This window comes from Schistocerca cancellata, chromosome 6, assembly GCF_023864275.1.
Source record: "Schistocerca cancellata isolate TAMUIC-IGC-003103 chromosome 6, iqSchCanc2.1, whole genome shotgun sequence".
Classification (NCBI taxonomy): Eukaryota; Metazoa; Arthropoda; class Insecta; order Orthoptera; family Acrididae; genus Schistocerca; species Schistocerca cancellata.
In genome coordinates, this window is record NC_064631.1 from 369,555,248 (window position 1) to 369,574,783 (window position 19,536).

Below are 19,536 nucleotides of genomic sequence, written 5' to 3' on the forward strand. Positions count from 1 at the left end.
TGTAAATATTTTGACATGACAATGAAAATCAACTAGAAACGTTTATTGCTAAGCATGAACAAAGTAAGTACCCGGTGCTTTGTTTCATTATTTAATTCAGAAACATTTGGGCAACAGGAAGATAATAGAATTGTCAACTAGCACTGCGGGTGCTCAAACAACAAAACACTCTAAGTATGCATTCGAGCATAACAAGTACTAGCAATGGTTGATGTAAACGCAAAGGGTTCCGACGGTCGAAACAATCGAGAAGCTGCGCATGTGGAATAGCGACACTAGACTCTAGCGACAACGAAACACGGGAAGTGACGTAGTGCACAGAAGTTACCACATCCAGTTGAAGGTGATGCGAGTATTATCTTTCAAGACGAAATTTTTGGCGGGCAGAAAGATCTGTGATTGTTATTGTTTTCATAGAGGTGGTAGATGCTGCGTGGAACTTTCGTAGTAACTGTGTAATAGGCTTTGTGGTATTGTGATTTCTAAGAGACGAAAAGCGGAACACGAAATTGTTGGAGAGAAAACAAGAAACATAATATACATTCGCATTCTGGGAGGCAAACAAGCTGATCGGTTAAAATAATTATGGTTAGAATATCGTGTTTTCCTATGGAATGTAAATGTATAGGATTTATTTAGTACTGTGACGTATGTACTCAAGCTGCACGTGTAGTGTTGCACTCATGAACGTATCAAACGGCAGATTTAGTTTCATAGCTGTGTTTTATGCAACTTAGTACTGTTGTAGTGGCTGTTGGAAGGCTTCTTCAAATGTAACTCTCGTTTAAACATGTTGAGATGTTGATGGAGTTTTTGGACTTTCCTTTTAGTCACTGAAGTATATAGCGATGAAACTCGCTAAAACCAGGAAAAGAAATGTAGCAAAACTGGAGATACCGTGGGAAATTCGCATTTGCAAAATATGATGCTGAAGTAGCAGGTAAGGGTTCATATGAATGTCTCGCCTAACATTCAGAAAATTCGTAAATCAAATCAGTGTGTAGTAAATTCACTCTTCATTATTAATCATAAGTACCATTAGGGAGTAAATGGTGTAGGATGTAAGTATTAGAATTTCAATTTTAGAATGGACAATTTTTAGACCTTAGCTGCGCTGCTTAGAAAGGAACTGGTGTAGGACAGATTGAAGAAAAGTATTCTGTTTGTGGGCCAGTAAAGTGAGAAAGATCTAAGTGCAGAGCAGGCAGTACTAACCTTCTTGTGTTGTTCCAAAAGACGCATACCCTGAACAAATGTTGCAACAGTAATTAGTTTTCATTCTTGATAATTTAGTCCTGTTTTCAATATGGCAGTCATTGCCTCATCACTATTTCCTAACTGAGGGTAACGTGAGATTATTTGCTCAAGGTCAGGTGCTGATGCTACACCTATCTGCTTTGACCCATAATGTCATGGTGAGCCTTGATGTTTGCCTGTTGTGCTGTATGTATGTTAGTGTGTGGTTTGACATGAATTGAATGTTTCATGTTGGTATTGAAAGAATCTGTGCTGGCTTTCTGGTGAGTTACTTTGAATTTGCATATTTTAGCAGGTGGTTTCATTTTTAAGTTTGGAAATATTAGTGCTGTGTGTTTCTTGTGGTTGGAGATTTAATATTTTTCTTTTTTCTTCTGTTGTGAAGAAGATACAGATATTATGAGTAGCTCATTGCTTGTTGCAATGGATGAAGTTATTTGTGTACATTGAAATTGGTGGTGGTGAAAGTTTTCATGAATTTTTGGGATTTCCTTGGTAGTGTTCGTTAATTCTTGGAATGTTACTGGAAGGTATCATGGGTACTGATGTACCACCATTGTTTAGGATACATTTCTGATATTAGTCATGTGAACACGGTTTGGTTTGCTGTACTGTGAACTTTGGTTTAAATAGAGTAAGTGAAAGTGTTGTATCTAGGGCTTTGCTAGAGCTTTGTGGGTGAAGTGAAATTTGCAACACCATGTTTGAGAGTGGTTGGTTCCTGGTAGCAAGGGCTTTGTTGGAGCTGTGTAGCTCAAGTGAAAATTGTGTTGAGTTATTGAGTTCTGTGTGGCTTACTGTTAATGAGGTCTTCATTTGAGATATAAAGGTCACGTGACATTTACAATACCAATATTTTTCATTTTTGTAATTTTTTCGTTAAATTTTGAATATTTTGTGTGCTTGATTTTTGGGTGAATACTTGTTTTGCAGTGATGTCATTATTATCAGTGAATGTGTAACAACAACAACTGTACATATTATAAATTTTTTTCTTTCTAAATTTCGAGAGATTAATGTAAGCAATGTTTTGAATTTCTTTTTCTTTTCATGTCATGTTAAAGAAACTGTGAGCAACTTTCGAAATGAATATTATTATTTATGTTAGATTTCAAGTAATGTGGTAAACAAAGGGAAGTGTATTGAATGTTAAAACTAATGTAAGATGTGAAAATTGTATTTATACGCTTGGTCCAAATGTAGGAAAGGTATTAATATATGTGTAGTAGAAAACCTGTGGTGAATACCCTACCTGTAGGGGAGTGGGAAAAGGTGGAGGCAGGCGAGCGCGGGAAAACGCACACTGGCGCGGTTCGGCACAACGGGCTCAGTATTACAGTCAGAGTTGGGCATCGGTCAGAGGAACACATACCGTATCGAGGAGGCTATCCAGGAAAAGTGGATTCCATTGAGCCTCAGATGTGCCGATTCCGACGACTACATGGCATGGCTATATTCTTAGGCACAAAATTGGAAAGATTACGACACTAAGAAGAAGGAAAGTGCCGATGCAGTGAGAGCCTTAGCCGTGCTTGCATGTGTGCTGTGCTTCTCGCTATCTCGCTGCCCACCATCCGCCGCACCGACGTGCACAGGTCAAACATTTATTTCATCTTTAGAATTGTATCTGTGTGGACCAGTGTCGAAACTGTTTCTAACTGTTCAATAATAACGTGACTTTTACCAGAATTGCCTCAGCCATTACTTATCCTGATCACTGACCTAGACAGGGTCCTTACCACATATTGTGCAACCCGAGTATCCTGAACTGAAAGTTTAAAGTTAGTGTTAATGAGAATTATCAGCAGACAAATCTATGCTATAAAGAAGTTTAAAGTTCTGTGTGTTAATGCAAATGTTAGTAAAGAACAACAGTTTGATTAAATTGGAAGATAATTTTTTGAATTGAGCTAGCAATGACACTTAAGTAATTTGAGACAGAAAGAATGATAGTTAAATAATCCAGAAGTGAGACAAAAGAGTAGTAATCCATAGGTTAATAATTCTGAGTGTTAATTTACCTTCAGTACTTAATAGTTTCAGTATAACGACCTTAACAGTTTCAGCCCCCCCCCCCTTCTCTTGTCCATTCTTTCAAACCTTGAAGTGTACTGATCAGATTTGACCAGCAAAGTTAAGTTCCATATTAAACTTAAGTGTATTAGTGTTTATCCATCCTTAATAGTGACATTGTATGTGTACTTTCAAGATTGCTAATTCTAGGGTAATCTATGCCCGATTTCAGTCTGATCAATATACAAAATGCAGTGCATAGTAATCATTGCAGTGTGGTGTTGTGTATTTATAGCTCGTCCAAATGATTACAAAAGGAGAAAACTTTAGTTCAGTGGATTTTTCCGGTTCCAAACTTTGCCATAAAACGCAACATTATTACGTGTTATTATGCTTGTACATGCACCCACTTGTACAAGAAAAAACTCACTCAATGCCTAATTAGGCTGGCGACCGAATTATTAATCATTGGTAGTATCTACTGTGTGTACTTCTTGTCCATGCGAACGAGTAATTATACTTTACATTTGCTTGACGCATCACTGTAGTTACTGACTGGATATAAGTCCGAATTGCTTCCGATTAGGTACACGCGGTCAACTTATGTACTAAAATCCTTGTTTATAAGGTGAAGCCCGTGAACTTATTACAGTACAGGCTTTAAAGAGCTAACGTACGCCTGAGCGGGCAGTAGCGTTACAAGTGGCGACCGTGACAGGACTCGAAAAGCAATAATATTTAGCAAAGTAAATTGCAGTGTGCGTCAAGTATAGTAGTGTGGTACAATTGGCATTTAGTATGGACAGAAACGTAGACGGGGTAGATGCGCCAAGTGAAATGGAGAATGCGGCTGGCAGTAGCCGGAGTTTACGCGGCCAGATAACAGATGGCGTTAGCGGAAGACAATTGGCATACATACAATACCATGAACACGTCAACGAACAGATTGAAATGTCGAGATCGTCTCGAACACAGCAAGGGACAAAACAGGAAGAAGAGGGTGACTTTGTAGATGATAGTGGGTACGTGAACGAATCCACGGATATGTTTGATTCACCACAGATAAAGAAAGAACCGAAAGAAACTTATGAAGTAGGACCAGAACACATGGATTCCGTAGAACAAAACAGTAAAAATTTTAAGCATGAACGACTTATTTGAACAATTAACCAAACAAATTGCAGGACAGACTGAGCAGCTTAAAACACAGAGCCATCAGCTAAAAACACACGTTGACGAGCAACTCAAAACACAGAACGAGCAGCTTAAAACACACGTTAATCAGCAGCTCAAAACTCAAAGTGATCAGATTAAAGCACAGGTTGAAGGACAGGGAATTAAAATTAGTAAACAAATAGAACAAGTAGAACAAAAAATGGGTAATTTAAGTGCTGTGGTAAACAATATGAAATTTGAAATTGATACCATTAACAAAAATTTGGATACTATGCAGGAGGAAATTGGTAACATTAATAGTAGATTCGATGTTGAAATTCTCAACATCCAAGAGAAAGTAGAACCTCTGGTTGAAACTAAGGTAGACGAAAAAGTTTTCGGTCTTAAAACTGAGATCGTAAACGAATGTCAACACGGGATATCACAATTGAAAAAGGTAGTTTCGGACACTGAAAGAGATTTAGGTGAAAAATTGTACGAAAATTCAAGGCAAAATTTTCGATCTGGAGAGTAAAATTAAAGATAGGCCTGGTGTTGTCTGTAATGGCACACCAATTACGAAGCTATTAGAAGGTGAGGAACGCTTCGATCCAGCCAAGAAACATAACGGGTGGCATCCGTTAGATTTCATCAAAAATTGCGAGAGAGTATTTCCTGAGCACTTGTCTGATCAGGAAAAGATAAATGTAGTAATTAGCGCCTTAGCAGGTGACGCTAAGCGCCAGGGAATAAATTTAAATACCGAACGAATGACGTTCGAAGAATTTAGGCAAAGAATTACAGAAGAATATTGGTCTGAACAAAAGCAGGACCATTTATGGCGCGAGTTCATCATGGCCAAACAGCATGATAACAGGGGCAGGAATTCTTTGAAAGATTTCTGTGAGTATTGGTACCGGAAATTGACGCATTTAAGAGGCCGAAGATCAGATTCAGAAATTATCTGGGAGCTATATAAAAAGCTTCCAGAAGATTCAAAGAGGTATGTAGGAAGCCATCATCGCAGCTTCCAAGCATTTCTTGAAAGAGTCAAAGACGAAGATCATTGGCGCGAAAGTCGTGCCAATTATCAAAATTTTGGTAACCGTAATAACCGAAACAATGACGAAAGAAATGACGGCGATGGATTTCGCGTCAATGTAATACAGAGAGGAAGAGGCAGAGGAAATTATCCAGGTCGCGGTAGAGGGTATACCGCGCAAAATAATAACGATGCGGGAAACTAATTTCCGCGAACGTTGCGGGCCAAACAGAAGCGAACAATACATACCGGCCCCGATTTAAGAAAAGATACCGGACCGACCGTAATGTAATGAGACAGGCTAGGGACAGATATGGAACGACGCAATGTGTTGTGGCGAAACAAGCGTCAGGTGCGAGCCAGAATGAGTCATCTCTGCCACACAGAGCGCTACATGTTAACAGGCGAGTGGAGCATCAGAGGGCAACGACCCAGCCTAGCAGAACATCTGTTGAGAGAGAAGCCACTAGCAATACGGCAGCAGTAGGTACGAACGTAGCCGTAAGAGCTGAGGAAAATTTTACGAGTGATAATTCCGTGGCAAAGGAAACAATAAATGAGACTGTGAATACACAGAAAGGTGCGGTTAGCAGTGTTTGCAATGAGGTAAAAGGCGATAATGAATTAGCAGAAGTAACTGATTGGCGTGTGCAGATCGACGATCTGTACAAGGGCCTAAAGCAAGGTGAGTGGGAGGATTTTAAGAAGGAGTATGTGGCGAGGAAATTAGTTGGTGGAAAGAGAGATAGTAGGGACATCAATAAAGTGACGTGGCCCAAATTTGAAGAGGGGAGAATAAATAGCGCCGCGCAAAATTTGCGTGCTGCCGATAGGAGGAAGGTTAATGATAGGAAGGATTTGGAGGATGAAATCCTCAGCATTGACGAAGAAATAACTTCTACTAACAATCCGCCAATAGTACAAGCTGCTACTGAGAGGCACCGTGGAGAAGGGGCAGATGATTACCTGAAAGTAATTAAAGTCCACGAGGATTACACTGAATATGAAGCCACAGTAGATGTAAATAAAACTGATGATGAGGCCGTTTTGCCAAAAGAGGAGATTGAATTAAAATCCAAGCCTGACGACAATACTGAGGAAGAACTTAGTGCCTGTCTCAGAAAAGCTTTTATGTTAGAACCTGAAAGTGATCCAGAATGGTCGGATTCCGACGATAGTTCAGATGATGAAAGGTACGCAAATACGGACAAAAATGAATATACTAACTTTCCCTATTGTGCAAAAGTAGCATACGTAAGTGAATCTGGTGCTGAGGAAGAGAGTAGTGATGACTCTAGTGAAGATGAATTTTCAGGTGTAAAAGAAAGTGAATATACTTTTACTGAAAGAGGGTATGACAAAATTAGTAAAAATAGTAGGAATGCAGTTAATTACGATATTGTACCTAATGATGAAGAAGTTTCAAAACAAAATCCAGACATTGAGACCGAACAAAGAAAGAAAGAACCACCTGACGACTCAGTGTTTATTTTGCGAAGAGTTCAAGTAAGCAAAGACTTTGAACTCCAGAGGCCTAAAAAGCCACCAGACTTATGTGACTGTTTTATGAACCATAAAAGACTGCCTTGTTAATAAAGAGACTGGGGGCAGGGTGCTGTATTTGTATATATTATTATTATTATGCATGACTTTATTATTACTGTAACTCAGTGTTATCTGAAAGTGAATTATTGTTTTGTTGAATTAGAGCCTGGGGCAGATTTATATCGGATTTTGAGAATGTCATGGACACATTACATCATGAAACTACAGGATTCCCACCGGAAGAAATTTTGTTAGGCAGAAGTAGTAAAAGTTTAATTGAAGAAAAACTAGAGTTTCCACCTTGTACAAGTTTGGGATTGGATCAAAAGAAAGAATTGGTGATAAAAAGGGCAAAGCAAAAAGCTGAATCTAGATCTAAAAGACACAATAAAATTCTAAAAGTTTCAAAATTTAAAATTGGAGATTATGTTCTTTTAAAAACCCACGAAAAATCTAGTGAACTAAACCATGAAATTTCAAAATTTAAATATATTTATAATGGACCATATATAATACAGGATATTCCACACGATAATGCTTACTACCTGATCTACCCAAAATCCAAAAGACCTTTAGATGTAAGAAATATTGTGGACCTGAAACTGTATGTTCCTAGGAACGAGTAATTGTGCTGTATCTTATGCTGAACCCAAGTTATTTCAAATGTAACTAATCTTTGTAAATGCCTGTATACCCTTGAAAGTGTGCTAATGTAGTTATGTGAGTTTCAGGTTACCAATTGTACTGTAACTGTAAAAATGTATGGAGAAAAGAACTGAAAAGAAAGGATAAATGCTATCAGCCAGATAAAAGATGGGACTGTCAAAAATGAAAATGGGCAGTGTATGAACCATAATATGAAGGACTGCCAAATACCAATGAGGGCAGATAAATAGTCGATGGAAAATTGTAAATGTGATCCAGGAGATGTGACAATATGAAGTGAAAAGGACTGCCCAAATCCGCATAATAGGCAGCAAATATGTGTAGTTAATTTTTAGAATATTTTGTGTGTGTCTTTTGTTTAGTAAGTAAGGAAATGGACTGCTATTCAAAGCAAGCAGCGACAAATTATCTTATAGTGTATACGAAATATGCATTTGTTTTTTGTAGTTAAATGTTTGTATTCCATAATCTGAAATTATTTCTTGGGTAAGTTAGTAAAAATGATTAAATTGCTATTTTAATAATGTTATGATGGGAAGTTGAACTGTGCAAAAGGCACTTGAGTAAATGACAAATAATTGTTCTCAGTAAAAAAAAGTAAAAGGAAATATGTAGTGTAAATCTTTTTGGACATTTACATAAAGATTTAAAACCACTATATAAATTGTAAAATTTAGTGTTCCCATAAAATTTAGACTTAAGAAAATTTTTTGGAAACAGGGGCATGTGTAACAACAACAACTGTACATATTATAAATTTTTTTCTTTCCGAATTTCGAGAGATTAATGTAAGCAATGTTTTGAATTTCTTTTTCTTTTCATGTCATGTTAAAGAAACTGTAAGCAACTTTCGAAATGAATATTATTATTTATGTTAGATTTCAAGTAATGTGGTAATCAAAGGGAAGTTTATTGAATGTTAAAACTAATGTAAGATGTGAAAATTGTATTTATACGCTTGGTCCATACGTAGGAAAGGTATTAATATATGTGTAGTAGAAAACCTGTGGTGAATACCCTACCTGTAGGGGAGTGGGAAAAGGTGGAGGCAGGCAAGCGCGGGAAAACGCACACTGGCGCGGTTCAGCACAACGGGCTCAGTATTACAGTCAGAGTTGGGCATCGGTCAGAGGAACACATACCGTATCGAGGAGGCTATCCAGGAAAAGTGGATTCCATTGAGCCTCGGATGTGCCGATTCCGACGACTACATGGCATGGCTATATTCTTAGGCACAAAATTGGAAAGATTACGACGCTAAGAAGAAGGAAAGTGCCGATGCAGTGAGAGCCTTAGCCGTGCTTGCATGTGTGCTGTGCTTCTCGCTATCTCGCTGCCCGCCATCCGCCGCACCGACGTGCACAGGTCAAACATTTATTTCATCTTTAGAATTGTATCTGTGTGGACCAGTGTCGAAACTGTTTCTAACTGTTCAATAATAACGTGACTTTTACCAGAATTGCCTCAGCCATTACTTATCCTGATCACTGACCTAGACAGGGTCCTTACCACATATTGTGCAACCCGAGTATCCTGAACTGAAAGTTTAAAGTTAGTGTTAATGAGAATTATCAGCAGACAAATCTATGCTATAAAGAAGTTTAAAGTTCTGTGTGTTAATGCAAATGTTAGTAAAGAACAACAGTTTGATTAAATTGGAAGATAATTTTTTGAATTGAGCTAGCAATGACACTTAAGTAATTTGAGACAGAAAGAATGATAGTTAAATAATCCAGAAGTGAGACAAAAGAGTAGTAATCCATAGGTTAATAATCCTGAGTGTTAATTTACCTTCAGTACTTAGTAGTTTCAGTATAACGACCTTAACAGTTTCAGGCCCCCCCCCCCTTCTCTTGTCCATTCTTTCAAACCTTGAAGTGTACTGATCAGATTTGACCAGCAAAGTTAAGTTCCATATTAAACTTGAGTGTATTAGTGTTTATCCATCCTTAATAGTGACATTGTATGTGTACTTTCAAGATTGCTAATTCTAGGGTAATCTATGCCCGATTTCAGTCTGATCAATATACAAAATGCAGTGCGTAGTAATCATTGAAGTGTGGTGTTGTGTATTTATAGCTCGTCCAAATGATTACAAAAGGAGAAAACTTTAGTTCAGTGGATTTTTCCGGTTCCAAACTTTGCCATAAAACGCAACATTATTACGTGTTATTATGCTTGTACATGCACCCACTTGTACAAGGAAAAACTCACTCAATGCCTAATTAGGCTGGCGACCGAATTATTAATCATTGGTAGTATCTACTGTGTGTACTTCTTGTCCATGTGAACGAGTAATTATACTTTACATTTGCTTGACGCATCACTGTAGTTACTGACTGGATATAAGTCCGAATTGCTTCCAATTAGGTACACGCGGTCAACTTATGTACTAAAATCCTTGTTTATAAGGTGAAGCCCGTGAACTTATTACAGTACAGGCTTTAAAGAGCTAACGTACGCCCGAGCGGGCAGTAGCGTTACAAATGGAAGAAATCACTATTCTTCTGAAATTGTGATTGTATATTTATGTCATGCCTTATTAGTAACTATATATATTGTGAAGGTGGTGTGAGAATGCTTAATGCCTTGAAGATGCACCGACCAAATGACAGTTGTTAAACACTAGCATCTATCTCCAGCTTCTCACTTACAATTTGATGCAATATGTGATCAGATTAGCTGGGCGTGTGCTTCAGCATTTTACAACTTAATATTTGTTCAGATGTAGAAGATTTTCTTGTAGGTACATCATTGGATGTTGATTTGTATCTCATTGGCAACAGAGTGGTGTACTCTACATATAAAATTCATGTTAATAATCAGTATGTACTTAATACTTTTCTAATTTGACATGTAGTGATGAAATTCTACTTATGTTTGATCTTTTCTATACAGCCAGCTTCTATCAAAAAGTATTTGCTAATTTGTTCAGTATGACTTTGATTTATTTTCAGAAACACATCACAAATCCAGTACCACACCAGAACTACAGGATTGTACAACCAAACATTCTCTGCCACCACCCTATAGTTTTTGGGATGGTTACTAAGGATAGTCCATGGCGTATACCAAAGATCATTATTTTATATTTTACCATCTGTGCCAAATTAATGCACTGGACTCGCATTCGGGAGGACGACGGTTCAATCCCGCGTCCGGCCATCCTGATTTAGGTTTTCCGTGATTTCCCTAAATCGCTCCAGGCAAATGCCGGGATGGTTCCTCTGAAAGGGCATGGCCGACTTCCTTCCCAATCTTTCCCAAATCCGATGAGACCGATGACCACGCTGTCTGGTCCCCTTCCCCCAACCAACCAACCAACCAACCAAATTAATGTGCCTGTTAATACATTAATGTTACGGCACTGTCAATATTAGTATCACAGATACACATTAAGAAAATGAAACAGTTTACATTCTACTGTGAAAAACCTACTGTCATATAATGTTTATTGAAGTGGATGACACTTGCATCTCTTGTGTTCGTGTTACTGTTGCAATGAATGTGATTTTTTTAGTATGTCATGTTAAAAACAACCACAGTAAAATAAATTTGTTTATTGCAAAAGGAGTTATGTCTTTTACATATGTTGTTGTATTGTCCCATTTTATGTGTGTGGTGTTCACATTCCCTGCTCCCATCCCCAGCCAGAGAAAGTAATTACAGAATCATTGCATAATGTTACATCATTCTGGGTTTGCAGTCAGATGTTACTGAACCAGTCTTGTCAGATGTTACTGAACCAGTCTTTTGACTGTATAACTTCCAGCATTGTGAATGAGATGAAGAAATACTGAATAGTCATCTGTCCTAGAAACCTCAGCAAAGATTCACTGTGGATATGTTTGGAATAAGGTATAATGAGCCAATTGTAACACATTCAGCCAATGATACACAGCTTCTTATTTGTTGTGTGTTCAGTTCTTTTCCTTTTAATTCTTTCCACCCATCACCTCTCCTCTGCTTGTGACTTCAGATTGATCAGTCTGCGAGGGTACATAATGGGCTCTGAAAATGAACACTAACTTCTTCTAGATATGTTGTTTAGTTTGTCATTTTTGATATGACACGATCTTGAAGAAATAGAACAAGCAGAAGTAGCAACCACTATGACCAGTGCTTGATTTGTAAAAAAATAGTAGTAAAGCAGTACTGTGACATACCATGGACTGTCTTAAAATGTTATTTTAATGGTTTTGTATGAGTATGGTATACCATCACAAATCCAGCACTGGTTATAACAACAAAGGCAATTGTTTGGTTTGAAATAGTCACACTGACTGTACCTGGATTGCTTTGTCATCTCACAGCAATTAAAAAAAATTTTTTTTTGACAATATTATAAAAAGGATAGGTGCTACTCATTATATAGTGCAGATGCTGATTCACAGCTAGGCACAACAACAAAATTGTCAAACAAAGCTTTCAGCCAAACAGGCATATATCACAATTAGAAAACATATATTTAGTATCTTCGCTATGTGATGAGTAGCAACTACCCTTTTCATAACATTGTCATTATTATGTAACGGATTTTCCATTGTGTGAAGATTAGTGTTTAAACTAATATTGACCACAGTAGTAAGGACAGACTATCAGGTTACTATCAACAGACAAAGGTTATCTCTTACTATGTGGTCTCCATCAAGATGGACACAGTCTTCCTCAACACTTTTCGCATCAGATCTGTGGCTGAGTAGCAGCCAACTGAATGTTACCTCAAACTGAATCAGTGATAAGTAAAGAAAATAAACAGAGAGGAAATTTGTTCAGTGCATAAACTTGAAACTGATATTAAATTAACAGATTCTTTGACCAAAAGTTGGCTTACACTACACAAAGTGTTTTTGCAGTAGAAGTTTTCTTCCTAATTGAAATTCATGACAGTTTCTGTTCATCAGCATGTTTGAGAATTATTCCCAAACTAAATGTATATATAAAAAAGATTTTAGTGGCAACTGAAGTACAGTAAGTTTGATTTCATGCCTATTATTTATTTCCATTTATCTTCTTTCCTTTCCTGATTTTCTTCAGCTGCCATACGTGGCACAACTGTTTTTGCTAGAATGATGGCTTTTCATTCCCTAACGATGCAAATGAAGGTGTAAAATATACTGCTTCAGTCAGACGAGGTAAAAAAAAAATGGAAATTCCATGTAACTGCAAAAGAATGAAATGCTGCATAACTGGAGCTTCAGTAGTTATGCGAGGCTATTTGTCTGTATGGAAGATGAAAAGCTGGAAGACTGCAGCGAAGTACAGGAAGGCTTGCAGAGAATCAACAATTGATGGAGTGTCTTGCACTGTGAATAACTGTCAAGACAGATCTCCATGCTGATGCACCACTTTCTAGTGAGCAACAGTTTATCATTGAAGAGATCATTCCAATTTCCATCAGCCAAAGTCTTGGTACAAGAACTTCTCTCCACACAACAATGACCTGTGCCTGTGCACATTTTTGCATTTATGCAAAAGCAAAGTCAGTTACGTTGTATTTGTTTCTTCAGTGACATTACGTCTATAGGTAATAAGTATCCAGTAACATTACAGTGAGACAGTTTATCAGGTGCATAGTACAGTGATGTAAATTCTTTATCAGAGGCCATCAACTGATTTGGACATAAACCTGCAAGAATGAAGGCACTGCTTATGTCTTGGATGAATACAGTTTAATGTAACATGTTGTACAGCTTCTGATGCAATAAATCCATCATTTTAGGATGATCTGGTCAATAATTTACTTATTTCTGCAAACAAGTTTGGGGAAAAGAACTTCTTAATAGAGACTCTGCTGCTGTTTATTTAACAAGGTAATATTAATGACAAAATTTCTGTGACTGAAATGGAAATGTCTAGTTGGGGGCACTGACTTGATTGTGTAACCTAAGCCATAGCTATTGTAAACGTAAATGCTTGGTTGAGAGATGGTTATGACAGTTCACTTCATGGTGTGTGGCTGGTGAGTGCCATGTCTAGACTTTTGTGAGGGGATTTTTTTTTGGGGGGGGGGGGTTTGTCTCGTGTGAAAGTTTACACTGTCATCTCATATCTGTAACTGAGTAGGCTGATGACCAAACAAAAAAATAGCACCACTGTAGTTTTATTTGTTGCCATAAACATGATGCAGCCACAGGGTTTCAATGTCTGCCTGGTAGCTCTCCTGCTATGCAGTGCTGTGATGGGAGACCTCAGTAACATCTTTTGACATGCATCTGGCTGCTGGTGTTTGGCACTTTTCCAGATCACTGAACCCCATTCACAAGAGTTTCACTAAGATATTAATGGCAATGGTACAATTAACATTGAAACACACACTGCCTGAGAAAGCAGGGAAATCTAATTATGATTTTTGCAGAAAAGTTGCTGAACATATCAACTATGTTTTGTGTTCAGTAGCTGCAGAAGACTGTTATCATCAAGACTGCTATGCTAAATCAGTGTCAAACCCCTCCATTGTTTGAAACAGGGGCCACACTCTTGGTATCAAGTTTGATGCCACTTTGCAAGAAGTACACAATTTTCTAGATTCTTCAGAGAAATCCCAATTTTCACTGTAGGATTTACTGCAGAAAGTCAATGAATGACTCCCAGACTGACATACAATTACTATAAAAATGCTTAGAATACAAACTGACTGAACATTACACTTATGGAATCATTCCACAAATATTCAATGATCCATCTCCCAACCCCCAGTCTGGTTAAGGTTAATTGATGATATATCTTCACGACCTGAACTCAGGGCCAAGGCAACCTATCCACAGTCCTTCAGAACCTCAAAACCGTTTCTCCTATCTGCTTCACCTGGTCCTCCTCTACACAATGTGCCACCTTCCTGGAAGCTGACCTCCACCTCTCTGATGGCTCCATCCACACCTCAGTCAACATCAAACTCACTAACCATCAACAGTACCTGTATTTTGACAGCTGCCATCCCGTCCACACACAAAAAAAATCCCCCACATACAGCTTAGACACCTGTGGACGACATATCTGCTCTGAGGAGAACTCTCTTGGCCTGTATGCTGAAGGGCTCACAAAGGCCTTTGCATACAGCTACATTCTCCCAATCTAGTCCACAAACAAATTACAAATGCCATATCCTCACACACCTGAAATCCTCCCACCATCCCCAAGAATCAGCTAAAAGGAGCGCCCCTTCATCACCCAATATCACTCTGGACTGGAACAAGTGAACGATATTGTCACCAGGGCTTTATCTCTCTTCCTGCCCTGAAAGAGGTACATCCTACCCAAGATCCTTTGCACCCCTCCTAAAGTGGTGTTTCATTGCCCAGCCAATCTACACATTATCCTAGTGTATCTCGGTGCCATTCCCACTCTCATCTGCTTGTTACAGAGATCATATACATGTGGCAAACTAAAGTACAAGATCTGCCTAATCCACACACCCAGCACCTACATTGGCTTATCCTACCCCATCAGAGGCTGGGCCACCTGTGAAAGCAGCCATCATATACCAGCTCTGGTGCAATCACTGCACATCTTTCTATATTGTATGACTATCAACCAGCTGTCCACCAGGATGAATGGCCACCCCCAAACTATGGCCAAAACGAAAGTAGGCTGTACTTGTGGCACAACATGAAGCTGAACATAAAATGATTGATTTTAATGGCTGGTTCACAACTCAGATTATATACACTCCTGGAAATGGAAAAAAGAACACATTGACACCGGTGTGTCGGACCCACCATACTTGCTCCGGACACTGCGAGAGGGCTGTACAAGCAATGATCACACGCACGGCACAGCGGACACACCAGGAACCGCGGTGTTGGCCGTCGAATGGCTCTAGCTGCGCAGCATTTGTGCACCGCCGCCGTCAGTGTCAGCCAGTTTGCCGTGGCATACGGAGCTCCATCGCAGTCTTTAACACTGGTAGCATGCCGCGACAGCGTGGACGTGAACCATATGTGCAGTTGACGGACTTTGAGCGAGGGCGTATAGTGGGCATGCGGGAGGCCGGGTGGACGTACCGCCGAATTGCTCAACACGTGGGGCGTGAGGTCTCCACAGTACATCGATGTTGTCGCCAGTGGTCGGCGGAAGGTGCACGTGCCCGTCGACCTGGGACCGGACCGCAGCGACGCACGGATGCACGCCAAGACCGTAGGATCCTACGCAGTGCCGTAGGGGACCGCACCGCCACTTCCCAGCAAATTAGGGACACTGTTGCTCCTGGGGTATCGGCGAGGACCATTCGCAACCGTCTCCATGAAGCTGGGCTACGGTCCCGCACACCGTTAGGCCGTCTTCCGCTCACGCCCCAACATCGTGCAGCCCGCCTCCAGTGGTGTCACGACAGGCATGAATGGAGGGACGAATGGAGATGTGTCGTCTTCAGCGATGAGAGTCGCTTCTGCCTTGGTGCCAATGATGGTCGTATGCGTGTTTGGCGCCGTGCAGGTGAGCGCCACAATCAGGACTGCATACGACCAAGGCACACAGGGCCAACACCCGGCATCATGGTGTGGGGAGCGATCTCCTACACTGGCCGTACACCACTGGTGATCGTCGAGGGGACACTGAATAGTGCACGGTACATCCAAACCGTCATTGAACCCATCGTTCTACCATTCCTAGACCGGCAAGGGAACTTGCTTTCCAACAGGACAATGCACGTCCGCATGTATCCCGTGCCACCCAACGTGCTCTAGAAAGTGTAAGTCAACTACCCTGGCCAGCAAGATCTCCGGATCTGTCCCCCATTGAGCATGTTTGGGACTGGATGAAGCGTCGTCTCACGCGGTCTGCACGTGCAGCACGAACGCTGGTCCAACTGAGGCGCCAGGTGGAAATGGCATGGCAAGCCGTTCCACAGGACTACATCCAGCATCTCTACGATCGTCTCCATGGGAGAATAGCAGCCTGCATTGCTGCGAAAGGTGGATATACACTGTACTAGTGCCGACATTGTGCATGCTCTGTTGCCTGTGTCTATGTGCCTGTGGTTCTGTCAGTGTGATCATGTGATGTATCTGACCCCAGGAATGTGTCAATAAAGTTTCCCCTTCCTGGGACAATGAATTCACGGTGTTCTTATTTCAATTTCCAGGAGTGTAGATCCTTCCGTCACCACTAGCTCTTCTGAAACTCACAGACCAGAGTTATCCTTACAACATATTTTCTGTTTCTGAAATTACCCTGGCCTCAACCTACAGTAACCTGCTGTCCCCACATCTTCAAACCAACAATTTCTGTCCCCTCCATCCTGTCACCCATCCAAGTTAAATTGCTTTCAGCGTGTGCCTCTTCCCACTGGCCATTACAATTGTGCCAGCTCATATACCTACCACCCCTCCCTCCCACATTCCTAGCTGGCATATCATGTTGGGTGGCATGCTCAGCAAATGGGTGATCCAGCTGTCTCTTGGCCAGTTTGGCACTGGCCATTCATGTGGACACAGAACTTGGCAGTGGTCATGACCATGTAGTATGACAGAAAGTGGTCGCAGATAACTGGGTAGATCACATGACTGCTTTCACATTTGCCCCTGCCTTTCGTGGGATGGGAGATGCCAGGGACAGGACTGGAGTGTGTTGTAGTATGGATCAGGTTTTGCATCTATTACAGGATAAGCCCCATGGGACAATTGGTTTGGAGCAGGGGTCAAATAGGGCCAGACAAGGATATCACATAAGTTGGGTAGGCAGCGGAATACCTCTGTGTGTGTTTGTCTTCAAGGTCCCATTGTTGGATGATAACAAATTTCTTAATGTCATATGAAAAAAAATACTACTCAGGATAGACTATAATTATTAACAATAATTTGGTTAGTAAAAAGTGTAGTGATCTGAGACTTTGGAATAGTATATGGAATCATTTTACGCATCTGCATTGGCACTAATCTGTTTATGGGTACAAGCGCAATACTGAACATCATGGGAGATTACACAATTTTCATAACTAATGGCTCAATCAGTTAATGAAGTAAGCCACCATGTGCATAAAAATTGGAGTAACAGAAGTACAGCACTCAGAGATGAAATCTAATAAGCACAAAGTCAACATCTGCAATTTAAAATGTGTCTGCTTCTGAACTTTAATGATAATTATCTTGTAAGTTAGTTTTTTTCACAAAATTTTAACTATGTTAATGAAAAGTAGGAATGTTAGTCTTTACAATGAGTGGTATCATCCTTACCAAATCTATTTCTTAGCATTTTTTGATAGAACCTGGCAGTAATGGAAAGAAGAAACAGTAAGTAGAATAAGATCACTAGATGTCAAATTAGAAAAGAATTAAGTATGTACTGATAAGTAACATGAATTTTGTATGTAGACTACACCACTCTGTCACCAATGAAGTGCAAATCAATCTCAAATGAAGTACCCAGGAGTAAAAACTCCTACATTTGAGCACATATTAAGTTGTTAAATGGTGGAACATATAATCAGCTGATCTGATCATGTATTGCATTCACATTGCAACTGGGCTGCTGAAGATAGTGATGCTATGGATTTACCGTCAGTCATTATGTTCAAGGCATTAAGCATTCAAACAGCACTTTTCACATTATATACATTTACTAAGATGGCTTGACACACATAAAGCATCACCATTTCAAAATAAACGAAATTTATTCTACTCATTCATCATATTCTGTACATTCCACCAAGAAGGTGAACAAGAATAGAAATTCCTTCTACTCTAGCACCAAGTAGGTGAATCTACAGGGAGCAAGTGAAGGTAAGCATTAACAAAAGACAACCAAACATTGCTTAAGCTGTACACTTGCCGTTTGACAGATGGAGCGACACTAGCGCTCCAAGCGGCAGGTAAGGTGAACGTCAGACGCGTTGTAATCATAATGTTTGTTTACATCCATTTCCTACGTAATTTCCGAATTATTCGAGTTATTTTCTTGCCTCCAAGAGTTTGTTTAGTATCGGAAGGCATATATGTTTCTATTAATGATTCTAAAATAAGCGCAAGTATGGACAAAAACCATGAATAGAGTGGCAAGCTACAACACATTCGTGAAGAAACACTTGTGACATTGGACAAAATTGCAGCTTACCACGTTGATATCAAAAGAATATAAACACACAGATTCACATGTAAGAAGCACAGACATGTACCTCTACATGCAAAAGCGATCGACAGCTCGTTTATCGTTCTGTAGGCCTACTGTGTGTGTCATTGTTGCCTGTTGCCACAAGTACTACCTTAATCTTTATATTATTCAAAGTGAGTAAAGCAACTGCCAAATAGTGGCAGAAATATGCTGAAAACATTATAATGAGCTGATTACATTACATTTCACGAAAAACCAAATATTTGAATAATTTTCAATCTGTCTGTAGGCACTTTCCTTGTCCCGTAATAGTTTCGCTCGATCTGCACATTCTGACACTTCACACGCTTTTGTAAGGTATGAACAGCTGCACTTAATCTAACCACTTTATCGTCATAGCACGTTTGTGGTGACGATTCGCACGAATCTGGCACTGATACATGGAGAGCTGAACTGGCAATTTCCTCTTCATCGTCAGTTGAGGTGGCTTATTTAGGATGTCAAACAGTGTGGGTACTGCATTCCACACGAGTTTGTTATTGTCTGCGTTCATGAACTGGTTTTCTTCGAAATGTAGCGGACAAAACCTAATATTATTATACAGGTAAACTGGGTCTTTCTTCATAAGGTCTTCTCGTCTGCTATTAACAAGCCATTTTCTGCTCCTAAAACGATACATTCATCATTTATACACATATAGTTTGCAAGTGAATCCTGACGATACAGTTTAATAACATGATGGTATATACCTCTCAGGATCCTTAGGAAACCTAAAAAGAGACAGCTGTGGTGTCTTCTTCCTGTTGCTGCTG